General features: G+C 49.3%; 1 protein-coding gene across 2 annotated transcripts in view; it reads right to left on the reverse strand.

The window, feature by feature from the left end:
- The window catches only part of sv2ca (synaptic vesicle glycoprotein 2Ca), a 156,401-nt gene that overhangs the window by 30,169 nt on the left and 113,372 nt on the right, over positions 1 to 12,860 (reverse strand). The gene's annotated exons all lie outside the window — the stretch shown is intronic.

The raw sequence follows: 12,860 nt of genomic DNA on the forward strand, positions 1-12,860 counted from the left end.
TCTACCACCGCAGAGACAGTGGGATCGAATCCAGCTGCCGCCGGTACCTCCGGCTTGGTCGGCCGTCCATACTGACACAATTGGCAGTGTCAGCGAGTGGGAAAGCCAGTGGGGTGGGTCCTGGTCGTTATAAACAGCGACTCCTACAGTTCGGTCGGGGCACCTGCACAGCGAGGGAAGGATCTGGGGGAGGTAGTGTGACCCTTCCACACGTTACACTCCCCCAGTGAGAGTCCGCGCTGCCAGGTGAAAAGAAGAGGTGGGCTGGCTACACATGTGTCGGAGGAAGCATGTGATAGTCTCTGCCCTCCCAGACCGACGGTAGGGGGTAAAAGTGCGCAACGATCAGGAAGGGGATTGGGAATTGGCATAGCGACTAACATTGGGATGGGAGAAAAACGGAAAAAGGAGGGGGAAAAAGAAAAAAGAAAAGTAGTTAAAATAGTTGAAAATATTGTTAATAGATCATTATTTCTTATATTATTGATTATGAATGCACAATGGTAAATGGTAAATGGACTGCATTTATATAGTGCTTTTATCCAAAGCTTTACAACTTGCAATTCACTCACACATTCACACACCGACGGTGGAGGCAACCATACAAGGTGCCAACCTGCTCATCGGGAGTAGTTAGGGGTTAAGTGTCTTGCTCAAGGACACTTCGACACGCTGTCGGGAAGAGCGGGACTCGATCCAGACCCGATCTGATTACCAGCCGACCACCCTACCTCTTGAGCCACTGTCGCCCCCCCATGACAATGACGCCTGTTTCACCCCAGAAATAGTGTACAGTATGTCTGAGGGGACCTGATGCCCGCCAAAAGCTGCCATATGATTCTAACACCACCAAGCCTATCAATGAGCAAAATAGAGCTACTGTACCATATGACCTTTAACCTCTACAATCCACTTTGGTTGAGTGAATATGCCATAGGTGTCAGCTTGAGAAACGTGTGATATATGGCCCTTCTCTTTTAAACTGGTCCAGAAAATTACTCATTACTTTACTGAAAAGAAAATCACTGGGGTGGAGTTTTCTGGTTGTGCTGCATGGGGGTCTCTAATGTTTGAAGACAGGCTACTTGATTTTCACCATTTCACAATGTACAGATGTAGAGCTTAGGACTCTCTGCACTGCGGCGTGGGTACCGGGTTTGTGCCGGATTAACGGTATCGTTAACGGGTGCTCGGCTTACACCTGGTTACTTTCGTCTCTAGGTAAAGGGAAGGGGAGAAAAAAAAACTTTGTGTTCTCAGCTTGATGCTGTGTAAAGAACAATCGAGACCGTTTTCAAATGTCCAATCTAACGAATTTAGTTTGCTCATAAAATGCTTAACATGTTAAATGTGATTATAACAGACGGCTGTTAATGTCGGGCCGGCTGTCGGAACCTTCATTTGGGAGAAATAAATAATAAGTATAATAATAAGTAAGACAAATGATAAGTTTAATGAATTCCATATGAATCGATAGTTTATTAACAGAGGAGAGCCCCTCATTCATTTGTCTGTTAACTCAAGAGGCAGTGTTCTGAAATAACTTTCAGTAGTGCCGAATTTCTCAGTTCTCCACTTGATATAATGTCCAATCTAACGAATTTAGTTTGCTCATAAAATGCTTAAAATGTTAAATTGGATTATATACGAACTAAGGCTGTCAAAGTTAACGCGGTATTAACACGTTATCGCCCGATTCTATTAACGCCACTATTTTTTAGGTGAGTTCTCAGCCCTTGTGTGTGTTAATGTAACAAGTTCCTAACGTTTTCTTTCCCCTATTATTTCATGCACTTTATTCATTGTTTTAAATTATTATTTTCTTTTAAGTTATTTTGTGCATCACTCTGTTTTGAATTTGATGCAAATTTGCAATGCATGAGGGTCATCCTTTTGTGTTAAATGGCTGCATAAAGCAAGAATTTGTTGACTCATGCTGATAAGAGTATTAAAACTTGAAAAATATCAGTTTATGGTAATCTTTTAAAATGCGATTAAATTGAGATTAATCGCGCGTTAACTATGGACAATCATGCGATTAATCGAGTTAAATATTTTAATCGATTGACAGCACTAATTACATGAAAGACCACAACACACACACACACACACAGTAGCTATTGCAGTGCACGGCACACCATTTGAAATCAGCAGCAGGTGGTTATCTACCCATTCTCTCTATGGCAAAAGGGCACAATCACCATAAAGAGGATTACAGAAAGGGCCCTTGGTGAAGCAGTGATTGAGTATAATACTATACAGTACACTTTATATCAACACATTACAAAGTGTTCCACAAAATAAATAAAGAAAAGATATGTAGGCTGGTATGCTAATGGTAATTAAATATAAAGGTACAAAAAAAGAAAAGCAATTAGACCCAAACAACTCAAAAAGAGATTGTTTACAAAGGTTGCTATGTGGACCCCATGCTGGGAACACAGTACACCTCTATAATGAAAGCAGTTCCCTGCCACAGTGTGGCATGTTGTGTGGGCAGAGAGATGAATGAGCCTGTGGGGAGCTGGAAGGGGGGCACAGGGACAGCTTCATTGAATGTGTAGGAAAGGAATTGAGTGTTTTCTGCTAACTTAAATCTTGTTGCAGCTGATCTAAGCCCACAGGCAGCACACCCACAGACTCATTAATCAAAGTAGCGCACTATGTGTGCACACACCCACACACAGAAAGGCACACATACACACACACAGAGACAGGCATACACAGGCACACACACAGAGACAGGCATACACAGGCACACACACACACACACACACACACACACACACGCTCACACAGACACACAAACACACATTTGCCTAAGAATGAATACACACACACAGAGACAGGCATACACAGGCACACACACACAGACACACACACACACACACACGCTCACACACACGCTCACACAGACACAAAAACACACACATTTGCCTAAGAATGAACACACACAAACACATACAAAAACACATTTACTTGTGCACACAGGCAAACATACACACATAACACTGTCACGTACAGATATGCTTAAGCTTGCGGTCACATTTAAACACGCATGGCTGAATAATATGTCTTACGGTATGCAGATGAGCCCATGCTGTGCCTACACACACCAATGCAGTGATCCAATTAATATAGAGCAGTAGTATGTCAAGAGTAAATAAACACAAACACACACACACACACACACACAGACTAAACAGTATATTGAATTCATATTGACATCGTAGATGCTATATGGGCAATATCTGCTCAAATAATCACAATATATTTTGACCATATTCAAAAATAAATATTTTGTTTATATATATCCTCAATCATTATAATTAACCAGTGTTGGAAGAGGTACATAGTTCCTTTACTTAAGTAAAAGTAGAAATACCCAGATTCATTCAAACCTTTATTTATTCTCGAAAAAGACAATGTCGTCGAGACTTTACAGACATTTCAATGCACACATTTCTACAATATAACAATAATAAATATGAATAACTATCTATATAGTACTTTTCACATATGGACTGCAGTCCAGAGTGCACCACAGCAATTAGTATAAAATGAACATAGGCATAAAATCAGCACACAATTGACAGAAAACAATGCATAAATTGCAGACATAAGAATAGGTATAAAAAACAATAAAAGTAGTGCAATGTAAATGTGCAGACTTAAGAATAGGCATAAAATAAGTACAATAGTACAATGTCGCTCGAAGGCATGTGAACCCCCCCGGAACAGTCAATACCCCAAACACCACACACATCAATCCCCACCACATCCCCATCCAAGACCGAAGGAAAACACAAACAGCCTGCGCGCCACTCACACTGCCATGCACAGTGATGGGAATACCCTGCGGGCCGCCCCATCTCCCCCGGTGCCCCCGCCACCATGAGGAAAACCAGTGAATCCCACGCCCCCACTCCCAAACTCCACAGAGGAATGACAGGCCATGCGCCCCAGGACCCGCAGCCACGCCAAAGGAGACACGACTCCAAACACTCAAGCAGACAGAGACAGCAGCAGCCAAATGAGAAGACATGCAGCATCGGGACGGTCCGAGACGACACCGGGACCCCCGGAACACAGTAGAAGCCACAGCGAGCCCCCCACGCAAGGAACCCCAAAACCAGCCAGCGAACCAAGGGAGCACAACGATGAAGACCAACCAAAATCCACCAAAGCACACGCAAGAGACCAGTACCCAACTCCAGGGAAGGTCAAGGAAAGGATAAACGAGTACTCTGGTCAAAGTAAAAGTCCTCCATTCAAATTCCACTAAAAGTAGATTAGTATTTGTTATTGAGTGTACTTGAAATTAAAGTATGCATTCTACATGACGTTTGTGTATTCCAGTGCTTGGGAGCATTCAATCTTCGAATCATTGATGTTAAAGTGGCGTGTGGTCCAGTTATGTTGCTCTGATTAAAGGTTATATTATCATATAGCTTACACTCTGCTCTATTGGAACCTTTCACATGTACACACCCATCCGCCTGGCCACACCCACATCCGCTCCTCTACATAAGCGCCCTGGGGGGACCCGATGCTCAGGGTGATGGTGTTGGAGGTCTGACCCCCCACCCTGACCGCCTGGGGCCTTTCGCTCAGAAAGTCCAGTATCCAGGCGCTCAGAGCGGAGCTCAGACCCAGCTCGATCAGCTTGTCCACCAGTCTGGTGGGGACTATGGTGTTGAACGCTGAGCTGTAGTCAATGAACAACAGTCTCACATAGCCCCCCTTCTGGCGGTCAAGGTGAGAGAGGGTGCTGTGCAGTACTTGGGAGACCGCATCGTCAGTGGACCTGTTTGGCCTGTATGCTAATTGCATGGGGTCCATATCACTGGGGAGGGAGGCACAAATGTGATCCTTGAGCAGCCTCTCGAAACATTTCATGGCCACAGAGGTGAGTGCCACCGGTCTGTAGTCATTGAGACATGTTGGGGAGGGTTTCTTTGGTACAGGGATGATGGTAGACATCTTGAAGCAGGCAGGGACCACTGACTCCGCCAAGGATTGATTAAATATGGCGGTAAACACAGGGGCTAGCTGGTTGGCACAGGACTTAAGTATACGTCCTGTTATACCATCTGGGCCAGCAGCTTTTCTGGTGTTCACCTGCATAAATGCTCTTCAGGGTGGCGTGCTGTAGGGGGGAAGGGCCTGCTCTTGGATTGGGCCCTGTCCGATACGCTGGCGATGTGGGGGGTGGTGTCACTAGTGACCATCTGGTGGGGTCTCGATGCTACGGCATCGTTGGCCTCACCAGGCCCCCTTTCCGGGGGGTCCTGACCCTCAGGCTGTTCCTGGGGCTGGGTCCTCCTCCACGCTCCGCTGCTATGGCCTTGCCACAGGGTTGGGTTCTTGACCTTTGACCCCGTGATGTTAGGGGCTGTAACAGTTTTTTTCTTTCTTCCCCTTCGTTCCCTAGTGGCATGTGGGATGCGCGCCTGAGTAGTCGCGGGTCCTTCTGTGTGAAGGTAAGTCCCACGATCTGCTCACCCTGTGCGTTTGAGTTACTAAACCCTCTTCGCACAGTAGGATCAGATTCCCTCCCGTCCCCCTCTAGGGGGGTCCGGGGGCTCGGGTCCTCCCCGGTTCTGATGGTTGTGGGGGGCCTCAGCGGGTACATTTGTCGAGCTTCCGCTCTGCTCAGCTCCTGTGTTCCAATAGAGCAGAGCGTAAGCTATACGATAATATAACATACGGTTATCCTATAACCATAGTTGTATGAGTATAGCGAGCGCTCTGCTCTGACTCACTGAGGACCCCGTGGTCTTCGCCTTCGGTGGTGAAAGACTTGGGAAGGAGCTGTTAGTATGGCCACGTCCCCGCTTATGTAGAGGAGCGGATGTGGGTGTGGCCAGGCGGATGGGTGTGTACATGTGAAGACATTTATTCAGTATTAGATTGATAAGGGATAGGGTTCCAATAGAGCAGAGCGCTCGCTATACTCATATAACTATGGTTATAGGATAACCGTATGTTATGTTAAAGTGGTATGTGGTCCAGTTATGCTGCTCTGATTAGAGGTTATGTTAAAGTGGTATGTGGTCCAGTTATGCTGCTCTGATTAGAGGTTATGCTAAAGTGGTATGTGGTCCAGTTATGCTGATCATGTCCTCTTGAAGTTGACAGGCTTCAAATGTGAAAGTATATAATCTTCATACATTTCTGCCATGTTTTCTATGCAAAATCTAGTACAATAACTGATGGGTTCAGATAAATGTAGTGGAGTAAAAAGTACAATATTTCGTTTGAAATGTAGTGGAGTAAAATAATTAAGTTACCTAAAATGAAAATACTCACGTAAAGTACAAGTAGCTCGAAATTGTACTTAAGTACAGTATTGAGTAAAAAACCACTGTAACCACTGAGCAGGAGTGGTGGTAGGGAATAAACATTACCCATCAACAGGCGTGGGAGGGAGGTGGGGGGGTGGGGGAGTGTTCACACTAATGACTGTGCCAGGAAAAGACTGCTGGAAATTAATCTAACGGCATATTGAAACCAAGCTTTTGATAACACCGCTTATCAACACACGTAAGGCAGCTATGTTCAAAGAGAAAGGAGCTTGGGGGGGGTGAGCCTGTCATACATGGAACAAATGCACCCCCCTCCCAGAGATCAATGAGTGTTTTGAAGAAGAGCATTTAAATGCAGAGAGTACTATCTCTAACACGCTGCGGAGAGGTAATATTTTTTGCAGTGGTTTGTTTCTTGTTCCCTCCCCGTTCCCACTGCATGCGTTATTTGTCGTGCTGGGAGATAAACGTATGGTATGATTGATGTTTTTTTTTTGTGCGGGTGTTTGAGTGTGTGGGTGGGCCCTGTTCAAAGCTGAGCTGTTCTGCTGAGTAAGAACATAATCCTATGGTGAGTGGGATGCTACATAGGATTCCCTGAGCCATCGTCAGCACCTCCGCCAAAGCAATCTCAACTCTCAAAGTGTGTGTTGGGAAGTCAAAATAAATGCATATGTGTGAACATTTGTGAGTTGTTCATTTAAAAATGTACATTAACCCTTTCACTACCACACTACAGAAGGTTAACCTTTCACTACCACACTACAGATGGTTAACCTTTCACTACCATACTACAGACAGTTAACATTTCACTACCACACTACAGAAGGTTAACCTTTCACTACCACACTACAGAAGATTAACCTTTCACTACCATACTACAGACAGTCATCAGAGAGAGGATGATGATCCATTCTGACCTCCACCGGCACTTTGCATTTGGGGCGCGCGTCCCTGAGCAGTTCCCCCGCCGGCGTTGTGCTCCGGCTGTGCAGCTGGACCGACGGGCACAAAACTCCAACATTTTGGGAAATTAGCTTATTTTCCATCTACCCTGGAGTTAGACAAGAAGATACAGTGCTGCAGTAGGAGTAGGAAGACATTGGGAACTAGGCTAATGGAGGAACCTACTTCCAGTGACTGACGCTAAGCTAGGCTAACAGTGCGCGTCTTCTTACTCCTACTGCATGCACAGAGAAGAAAAAGGTATGTATCTTCTTGTCTAACTCCAGGGTAGGATGGCAAATAAGCGAATTTCCCAAAATGTTGGAGTGTTCCTTTAACAGTGGTGTGCATTGGTCCATACTGTGTTGTACCTTTTTGCACGATGTTAGGGGGTTGGTCCTTCTCCATTTATTTCACCCCTCCCTCCATGTTAAACCGGGGATGGGAGGGGGCTGTCGGGGAGGCTGCTTCTGTCAACTACTCTATGCATCCCTGTGTAGGTCCCGGTCCGCCAGGCCCAGGTCGGGCTTGCCCTCAATAACCTGCTGGCCTGGGTTAACCCTTTTTAAACCTGAAACGCTTGAACTGCATTGTATAGCCTGTGTATACACGCAGTTGTGTTTCTGGGGTTTCTTAGTGGATTAAGGGAGCACCCACCTCCTGTTATAATAAACATAGGGGGGTGGTTGTCTCCCCGGTGTGTTGGTAGCAGAGTCGACTCGCGGGTTGAGACCGGGTTTGACCCCGTCTGCCCGAGAGTATGCCCCTGCATGTGTCAAACTCTTTCTCTGAACCTCGACCCCGCGGGATTAATAAATTCATGGGGTCAGGGTTCATGGAGATTGTGACATGGTGCACAGCATACCGGAACACCGTTTCCGCCGGGATACTGTTCTTACAGTAAGTCCCTTAGGCACCTGTCTAGTCCGCAGTGCTCCAGGCGCAGGTCGAGTTTTACTCTTGGGACCTGTCAGCCTGAATTGAGGGATCAACCTCCTTGGAGGGTTGTCTCCCCGGCGCACTGGCTGGCCCCACGTTATTGTGGGGGTGAAGCCTCCTTGGGAGCGCTTTGGAGCGGCGTGCCAAGGGGAGACGGGCCTTCACCTGGTTTAGGCCCTGTACGATACGCTGGCGATGTGGGGGGTGGTGTCACCAGTGACCGTCTGGTGGGGTCTCGATGCCACGGCCTCATGGGCCTCAGGCCCCTTTTTTCAGGGGGTCCTAGCCCCGGGATGGCCTGAGGCTGGGATCTCCTCCACGCTCCGCTGCTACGGCCTTGCCACAGGATTTTTTTTTTACCCCGACCCGCGATATCTTTGTGGGGCGGCGTGGCTCAGGGGTAGAGCGGGTCGTCCAATGATCGAAGGGTTGGTGGTTCGAATCCCGCTCAAGCCCATGTCCATCCCACTGCCGTTGTGTCCTTGGGCAAGACACTTAATGTTAGGTTATAACTATAACCAAGTTCTGTTAGTAATGGTGACGCTCGGCGTCACTCACGCACTGTACCTCGCTTGTGCACGCGCACTGAATAAAATTCCACAATGTACCTTTATCCCAATATTCGTCTGACCACTCCCCTCATCAGCTTACCTTCATAAGCAGGTGTGTGGCCACCTACTCGCCTCCTTCCCAAGCTTTCACCACAAGGTGAGATCAAGGGCTGAGCGTCGGACGCCGAGCGTCACCATTACTAACAGAACTTGGTTATAGTTATAACCTAACGTTCTGTATCGTAACGGCTCTCGCTCGGCGTCACTCACGCACAAGGGAGGCCGAGCGAGAGCCATCGGCCGACAAATATACCCCGCTGAGGCCCCCCACAACCATCAGATCAGGGAGGACCGAGCCCCCCCGACCCCCCCTAATGGAGGGCACCCCCCCTATTGGGGGATCACGGGAGGGTGACGGACCCGACCGTGCGAAGAGGCACTCAAGCAACTCAACGCACAGGGTGAGCAGACCGTGGCCTGACCCCACGACTACCCACACGCACAACCCGCATGCCACCCGGGAACGAACGGAAGGAACGACCTCGTTACTGCCCCCAGAAATCACGGGGTCAAGAGCAAACCCAACCCCGTGGCAAGGCCGTAGCAGCGGAGCGCGAAGGAAGACCCAGACCCACCAAAGGGACTGGACCCCCTGGAACGGGGGCCCGGAGAAGTCCATGATGCCAGCATCAAGACCCCACCAGGTGGTCACCTAGTGACCCCGCCCCCCACATCGCCAGCATATTCGGACAAAGGCCCCTCACAAGAGCGGGCCCTGTCCCCCCAATAGCACACCGCCTGGCACACTGACCCTGCAGGACAGGCAGCCAGCATGGCCGTAAGAACCAAAGGCTTACCACGGAAGCAGGCAGCGCACCGGGGAAAACCAGGCAACAGGCTGTAACCCGAGCCTGGAGTACTGCGGACGAGACAGGCGCCAGAGGGGTCAGCTGAAACAGCCGCCCCGGCGGAAGGGGCGTATGCTGGCGTTGTTGACCACCATGACAAAGCCTCCCTCAATGAGGCAGCGAAGGCTGACACGATTGGCAGACGTCATGAACGTGCAGGGGCACACTCAACCGGGCAACCCGGGAGTTGACACTGCACCAACACACCAGAGAACCAACCACCCAGACGTTACCCTATGCGGTGGTTGGTCCCATAACCCCTCAAGAAAAAAATCCAAAACGTACCTGCGGGCACTACCGCAGTACAAGTGTTTTAGTTTCCAACAGGGTTATCCCAGGCCTACGGGTCGACGAAACATTACTTCGGACCGGGCCCGGCGATACGGGGAGCACAGGGTCCCCCGAGGAGGTCAAAGACCACCCCAACAGGCCCCTCTTCGCCATGCGTAAGAGAAGAGCGAAAAGAATGGAGAACCAGCCCCAAGCACCCCGTACTTGGTATTCCCAGGAGGTCTCCCAACCAAGTACTAACCAAGACCAACCTGCGTAGCGGCCGAGATCTGACGAGATCGGGCGTGTACAGGTTGGCACGGCCGTAAGCCATTACGACAGTGCAGAGTACTATGTACCCACAAGGGTCTCCATAGCGCCTAACCCTGTGACACCCGGACCGACCTGGCATTTCTCCCCCTGGAAAAAGCCCAAGTCCCTCAGGGTACCAGAACAGCAGATCTGCATCCCCGGCGGACAACGGGTTTAACTGATCCGGACCAGCGTGACCAGAACCAGTCCCGTGCCCTAACCACGCTGACATGCCAACTCCAGGAGAAGGGGCAGATAGGCGTGTTGATCCTAAACATGAAAAGAAGGCGCCACCCAGACGTTCGGTGCGAACCGCGCCCGGTGGCCCACCCCCAGGGCGTGAGACCCTTCTACGTATGTTCAGATCCATTCCGTCACCATCCCCCGATATGAACGAGAATCCGTCGACAACCAACATAGGTCGTCGGAAGAGGGAAAAAAACCCATCCCAGTTGCTTTATAAAAATGCTGTTTTAACCCCAAGCAACCAAGGCGCGCCAGTCAGTTGCTTGATGTTCAACAGAACACCCCGAGCTAGCACTATGTGTGCGTCGGGCATATCCACATCAATAAACAGGCTATTTAGACCTTTCATTGAATCCCCAAGGCGCCCAGGGGAACGACAAGAGGGGTGTGATGCTTCCTAACCCCAACTCTTTTTAATAACAAAGAAAGAAGCATCAACAGCATAAAACCCCAGCTGCACAGCCGGGAGTAAAAACTGTTTACATTTTTACATCCAGTCACCCCTTACTTAGAGGGTTTAGACCAAAATTCCCCAGAAAGCCTTCCCACATGAGTCGTAGTATGAAAAAGACATGTCAACTGTGAGTCACGTGACTAACTGACTCAAGTTTACACATAAAATCGAGCGTAGCAGACCCGTAAGCCCTACGCTCTAACCCGACACTTTAACACCACAGACCTTACGTAAAGATCTAACTCACGGAAGCCGTCGTCATAGCAACGTATATGCTATGACGGGGGGAAACCCCGCACACGACTCCTGTTTGTAATAGGAGCCGTGTCAGGACAACCCTTCCCCCCCCCCCCCCCCAAGTCGTTGAACGGCTCGGCCCTGACTGGCTCAACAGGAAATGAGAAAAAAATCCCCTTGACCAATCAAGTGGGAAGGAGGGGTTTATTCGGCACCCCCTCACAAAAAACCCTTTTTCCCTACACACAATAACAACTGTAGCATTTTGAGACCTTTGGTAGAACGCTAATGTATAGCGTAAGCTAATACAATGCCCGCTACCCACAGACTGTGAACAGGATTTATAACAAAACCAAGTCGTGTGTGTGTGAATCCTACACCCGCTTTCTATGTTGTACATAGAAAAAACACTGACAGAGAGTATAACGGCTAGGCCGTGGAACGTGTGTATACGAGTATTACTGCAACTAACACAACAGTGTTGTGGATCAACATTACTTTGCTTAAGCAACAGATCATACAACCAGCTTCTACCTGCATGTGGAGCGTCAGGCTAAGATAGAACCTTTCTATGACTGAGTGTATGCTTGCAGACCTTGCTTAATCTCATAACACGAACGTGACTCAATGTAACAATGCAGATTCACATTTCGCAACCTCATCATATGTATTGTTGAAGAAACACACAGTTTGTTTGGCCAAATAATACAGTCCCCCTTTAAAAGGACTTTTTATTTATTTAGGCACAAAATTATCATGAGGGCCGGGGAGGGTATAGAGGGGACCACAGGGGGAAAAAGTCACTCAGCGGCGTCTGCTGCCTCAAGCCGCTCGGGTTTTGCCACCCCGAGAAGCCCCGGAGGGACGGTAGTTAATCAGCTGCTGGTCTCGTCGTTCCCTACCGTCTCCTCCGGTCGTGGATGGGCCGGCGGCAGCAGAATCACGTCTCTCCTCCTGGCCTTCTTGGACGGGCCAGCAGTGGTGGCGGAGGCAGTGGTAGGCACGGCGGAGGGAGCTCGACGTCGTGGAAGCCTTCTGACTCCACCGGCAAGGACGGGAGGTGGAAAATGGGGTTGGAGAACGGATCTCTCCTCTGCCATCTCTCTGCACGTTGAGGTCATCAGCTGCAGGGCCTTCCCGAATAGTCCAGCATCGGAGAGGTTGGCCGTCAGAAGAGGGGCTCTCTTCTTCTCTGGCACTCGAGCCTGCTCCAGCCAAAGGTGGCGCTGGATCAGGGTAGCCAGGGCGCGCACTTTCCCAGAGGCTATGGCCTGCACCTGGGTAAGATGCAGTACAGCTCCTGCCGCCTGGATGATCTGATCGCGTTGCACCTCGGTCAGATCCGTGCCGCCCATCATTATCCCCGATACAAATCTAGCCAGCTGCGCGATGTTAGAAGCAGCAGCCAGCGACTGTGTACCAGCGACAAATGACTGGTCACCCCAATATGCCAATCGCCTAGCCGATTTTACTTGGAGAACCGGCTTGCATAACGGCTCCCACACCACATCCGGACAGAGGAGAGCGGCCATCGGCCTATCAAGCCGTGGCACGCCCTCTCTCATACCTTCGACCAACCCCGCCACCCGCGTAACTGGTACGTAGGCGGGGGTAAGTCCCATGATGTGAGACACCACCTGGCCCCGACGAACATAGGCCCCCATTGAGGGGAAAAATGGGTAGACAACGT

The sequence above is a fragment of the Notolepis coatsorum genome (assembly GCF_963971535.1).
Source record: "Notolepis coatsorum genome assembly, chromosome: 1".
Classification (NCBI taxonomy): domain Eukaryota; kingdom Metazoa; phylum Chordata; class Actinopteri; order Aulopiformes; family Paralepididae; genus Notolepis; species Notolepis coatsorum.